At 39.8% G+C, this 5544-nt stretch overlaps 1 long non-coding RNA gene across 1 annotated transcript; it reads right to left on the bottom strand.

Moving 5' to 3' along the window:
• Positions 1–1459: 1459 nt before the first annotated feature.
• LOC131219895 (uncharacterized) lies at positions 1460–4168 on the bottom strand. The gene is made up of 2 exons (XR_009158507.1): positions 4053–4168; positions 1460–2045 (listed from the first exon to the last, which is right to left on the bottom strand). It is a non-coding gene; the product is annotated as an uncharacterized LOC131219895 (long non-coding RNA).
• Positions 4169–5544: the final 1376 nt, after the last annotated feature.

Below are 5544 nucleotides of genomic sequence, written 5' to 3' on the forward strand. Positions count from 1 at the left end.
CGTTACATATGTATTTTATCCACTCTATCCATCCATTTTACTAGATAATTTTAGTACTTGAATTCAAAAATAAAGCATATCCAAAACTCAAGTGGATCACACCACAGGAAACAGTGTGAATTGAATGTCTACCGGTTGAAAATCTCTTGAAGGCCACATAAGTTTTGGATCAATATGATATTTGCCTTTTTCCCTTCATCCATGTCTATGTGATCTTATGAACAGGTTCGATGCTAAATAAACATCACTGTGTCCCCTACAAAGGTTTCAATTGTGGAAATCATTACTCCCATTGTTTCCTATGGTGTGGTCCACTTGAGCTCTGCATATGCTTCAATTTTGAAATCTAAAATGAGCTGGTAAAACAGATGAACAGCTTGGATAAATCAAATACATTCATAATGGATTCAACAGAGTTTACTCGGTACGATAAAAGCATACTGAGTAACTCAATAAGCAATCCGATGGACGGAGTGGATGTCACATGCACAACACCGTGGCCTGATGGACGGACGTAGGTAAAACACCCAGGCTCTGTTGGGCCCACCATGTTCTCTGTGTAAATCTACTCCGTCCATCAGGTGGGAAACATTATTTTAAAGGAACAAAGAAAAGATGAATGCAATAAAACTCTGATGGGCCACACACCATTGGAACCAATGTAAAATTGCTCTTAAAACATGTAAGCTCATTCAACATGGCCCGTTGGGTTTTGAATCAGGCCGATTTTTGTATTTTCATCTCATCCTGGTAAGTGATACCTGATTAAAGGGTTTGATGAAAGAAACACACCATTTTGACCCTACAAACAAACCTATAGTTGGATTCCTTGGTGTGGCCCACCTGAGTTGTGGATCTAGCAATTTATACCCCCACAGCGCCTAGATTAGAGTATAGAACTTGATGGATGGAGTGGATTTTACATATCCAATTAGTGGGCCCCACAGAACTTGGTTGTTTGACTCGGTGCCCAGAACAGGTGTTGCAGACCATCCAAATCACATTAATAAAGTGTCTAATGACAATGTTTGCATTTTATATTACTTAACTATATTAACTACCTATTCCTATCAGTTATTATTTTAATTTATAATTACTAAATACTGAGTCGGGACCCAGCATCCCAGACCATCCAAATCACAGACCCAGAAATTACACAGACCAGATGATAGTAACCATCTGAATTTTCCCCATCGAATTTAGACCATTCATTGCTTTACTTTTAGCCATCAATTGGATGGTTAGGATTGCTCGGTCAGCATGGTCTTAGACCCACAATTTGGAAGGCCTAGTTTCGAGAAGGGTTGGTGTATGGGCCGTTCATTCATGTTGAGTCCCGTCATATCAACGTCTCAGATCAACGAAGCAAGGGTCCCACTTTCACAAACCCAAGTCACCCAAAAGGGCTGAATGGCTAGAAAAATGAAATCAAATGAAAATTTCTAACAAACAATAAGACAGTAGAAAGAGTAGAGCTTGATTGCTAGAATGCCTCTTTATTTACATAAATTATTATATGTAAACCCTCACCAATAGTCACCGACCTTCATTGGTGAACTGATCTGAACCGTCCATTGGAATGACCACTTCTTAGATTGGCCATTTCCCCAAACCCAAATCAGAACAACCACCTCTTATTAGCTTGCAGTATCCATTAAATTGCATGGCCTAACCATCCAATTGATGGATACTTTTCGCGAGGATCAGACCATCCGATCAATCTGGGATTTGACCAATAGCCTATCCAAGAGGTGGTCATCCTAATGTACGGCTTGGATCATTGACGTGTTCGCCAATTAGTGCCGGTGAAGTCTTGGAAATATTAAATCACTTCATCCATAATACCTTAATAAGAAGGTAAACAAAAACTTATTTATTTTATTGCATAACATCCCTTTAATCTTCAAACTTCAAATAAGAGGCTGCTTCGAAGCTCTACACAGATCTGGTTCGCTGGTTTTCATGGACGCTGCGGCGGGCCACCCCTCGGTGGCTGTGGTGATGGTTTATCTAAATCATTGTACCGACCGCTAGGTGGTACAGGCCTGTAAACCATCAGAATGTGATGATGATATTAGATTGTTGTTCTTGATCATGTTATATATAGTGTATTATTAGGAATGGCCCACCTATTGCTGGGCCATGTACTTCTATGGATGGGCTTGGGCCTGATTGTTGAACTACTGGTCTGGGCCTGAATCCATTTGCAGGCCCAGCCCAGGTTTGATAACCTTTTTGTTTGTAGGTCCATAGTCATGGTCCCAAGCCTGTTTAAGGGCTGATATAAAAATAAATAAAATATAAAAAAGATTTTTACAGCAAAATTCTTCAGAAAATTAGATTTTACCGAATGGTGCCTTAACACCTAAATAATCTTCTTCTTCTTTTGTGTACTACCGCAAACCATTTCTAGCAAGGAATGGATATGGACTTTGAGGGTCTAGTATGATTAAGGGTATTATCTACATTGTCCATCCATTTTGCCATATAATTTTAGCGTACAAGTTAAAAAATGAGATAGATCTAAGCATCAAGTGGACCACACCACAAAAAGCAGTGGTAATAATGACACCCACCATTGAAACCTTCTTAGGGCCCACCGTGATGGTTAATTGCCATCCAACCTATTCAAAAAGTCATATGGACTTGGATGAAGGGAAAACATAAATATCAGCTTGATCCAAAACTTTTGTGGCTCCCAAAAAATTTTCAACATTAAGTGTTTAATCCTTAATGTGTGGTCCACTTGAGCTTCAAAATGATATGGAAAAATGGATGGACGGCACAGTGCCACCTCAGAGTACCCATCCGTTCACAGCTTGGGATGGGTGGAGGTAGTACCCAATCACAAATCTACGTGGTATGTGTCTAACATCCAATTGGCCTAATAAATACAACAAATCGATTAAATGATGGCCCGAAACATCTAAATACGGCCCATCTAGTAATTGGATCAACTACATTTTTTGTTGGGTGATCATCCTACTGGGGTTCATATGTTGAATGGGTTGAATGTTATACACATATCATATGGGCCCCACAATTCTGACCTCATTACTTTATAAAGAAAATAAAGAGGGCAATTTCATGATTTTCTTCCTCAAAAAACATCTCAACCCAACTTCTAAATGTGTAGGCATTATTTGGAAAAATCCGGATTCCTAAGGAATTTTGAAGTAAATATTCCTCAGAAATGAGGTTTTCTACCTAAATGATGATGTATTGTAATAAGATAAGTTGGGAATTTAGCCATTGGATGAGAGTTCGTTTCAATAATCCAAACCGTTTATTCCATGCTTCTAATTATGGATGGAGGATACAAAAAGTAAAATTAAAATTTTAAAAATAAAATAAAATAAAACCACTTAGATTGAAATATCTTTTACCTTTGGATGATACAATTAATGTTTAAGATGACAGTTCTTAAAGTTAGGTTGGGCCCTTGGGTTCAATATGAGCCCATTGGCCATACTTACACGTAGGGTCCATGGTTAGGGGATCCAAACCGTTGATATGATGTCCTGCCAAAGACTGGAGATGTCCCAAAAATCTCCCAGTTGGAGAGATCTCAATCTGGCTCTCAACCTGGGAATTTTGATGGAAAAGAGCCAGATATTAAAGAATTAAGATTGAAGGATCCCATAGATATAAAGGCACTATCCAGATCAATAACGAGTCCCATAAGATCAACGGCGTGGATTACCAAACCATCTGCCCTGTGCTACAGAATCCAAACCATTCAGTCGCATTGTGAATGAACCCGTCCACTAGGTTGATTGCACCATCAAGATAACCAAATGAAAGAAATCAGGCCAATCCAATCCTCAGGTGGGCTACATTGTACTTTGAAACAAACCGATGGCTTTCCCTTGTTTTAGTCCATGTGGCCCAAAAGTAATCTGATCTGCCTGATTTTAGAATCAGGTGTTCTGTATGATGGATTAAACCTCTTGGATGGATTAGATATTGTATAAACTTGACATTTTGATACTTATACACCAGATGCATTATAATCTACCATACATCTACTTGCATTGAAAATGCCTACTTACCCTCTTTGGCAGTTGCACTGAGAAAGGAGTAGGAAGAGGCATAACACACGAACAACTGCCCAAAGCAGCTTCATTTTCTGCATTTTCGTATTTCTCGTTCCGAGGCTCTCTTTCATTATATATTCAAGAAGCTGGTATTGTAGTCCGCGGACTACTGGAGAAAATTCCCCGTTGTGATGGTTGTACAATGCTTATGGATGATCGGAACCGTTCAAAAGGTAGGTCTCGTCATGATCATACCATACGAAAAGTATTAGTTGCCAGAAATGAGATTAGCCGTTCGTTCTATTTGAGACATAAAATCATTGAATGGTCAACGATCACAGTCAAGTTCGTTTTTGCGGACCGAGAAAAACGTTCCCATTCTTGGTGGGCCCTGCCTGCTGAAGTTGGTCTTAGATTGATATCAGTGCACAGATGGTGGACTACCATTTCCTGTATATCCTTATCATGATCCAATCCAGCTAGCCCGCGGGATCATCCTTCCATCAGCTGCTGACCGGAGCTAGTTTTGATTGGAGCATCTAATTAATATAATCCGTTGTTTTCTGGCTTTTAGTGTTCTTAGGTATTCCAATTGAAGTGGTAGGGTAATCCAAAGACTCCAAATATTATAGAATGACCCATTCACTATTGAAAATTTCAAATGAGCGGTTTAGATCTAAAATTTTGTGTTACAAATATGAAGAAATGAGTTGGAGGCACAAAAATGCCCGTGCCCTCACAAGTACCAGATCGGCTAAACGAGAGTTATGGTAATCCCACGCGGCCACGACTCCACGTGTCTGGATCTGCCAATGTGGCACATGGGATTATAGATTTTAGCCGTCCATCAGGTGGACCCACATTTATAGATATCCTGGACGAAAATTTCAGTTTGATGCACCAGCCAGGTGGGCCACACGCTATGAAAAATATAGAATGATAAGGAAGCGTTAAAAGTTTTTCTCAGCCATCATTTCTTTCAAACATTGTTAATCATAAGGTAACAGGTGGACCATCATATTTTTTGGGTATTTTGAACTGGTACGGTGGGACCCACCTGATATGTGGCTTGGATGTGAACCTACGTGCCACATCGTATACACGCGCGCAGAAATTGATTATTGGTAAGTCATGACTTTGACCAAATGACTCATGACTTTGACTAAACAATATCTTTGACTCATGACCACACAATGTCTTTTTGACTAAGATCTTTGACGGGCACTGATTTGGGGGAAAAGATATTATTAGTTTGAGGAACGCTCAGCTACGCACCGGTTCGCACGTCATTATGTGCGAACCTTCCTATCAACCGTCGGATAAGATAAACGGTTTGGATGAAGGCGCTCTTAGCGCGAGCTTAAAAAGCGAGTTTCCTTCACTCGCACGCCTCTTCACCTACCATCTGAAGGATGCAGCGAAAGCCTTTTCACATAAAATTCTTTCGCTGAGATATTAGGTGGGTCCCACCAAGATGTTAATGATAAATCCATGTCGTCCATACATT

Source organism: Magnolia sinica, chromosome 12 (assembly GCF_029962835.1).
Source record: "Magnolia sinica isolate HGM2019 chromosome 12, MsV1, whole genome shotgun sequence".
NCBI lineage: Eukaryota > Viridiplantae > Streptophyta > Magnoliopsida > Magnoliales > Magnoliaceae > Magnolia > Magnolia sinica.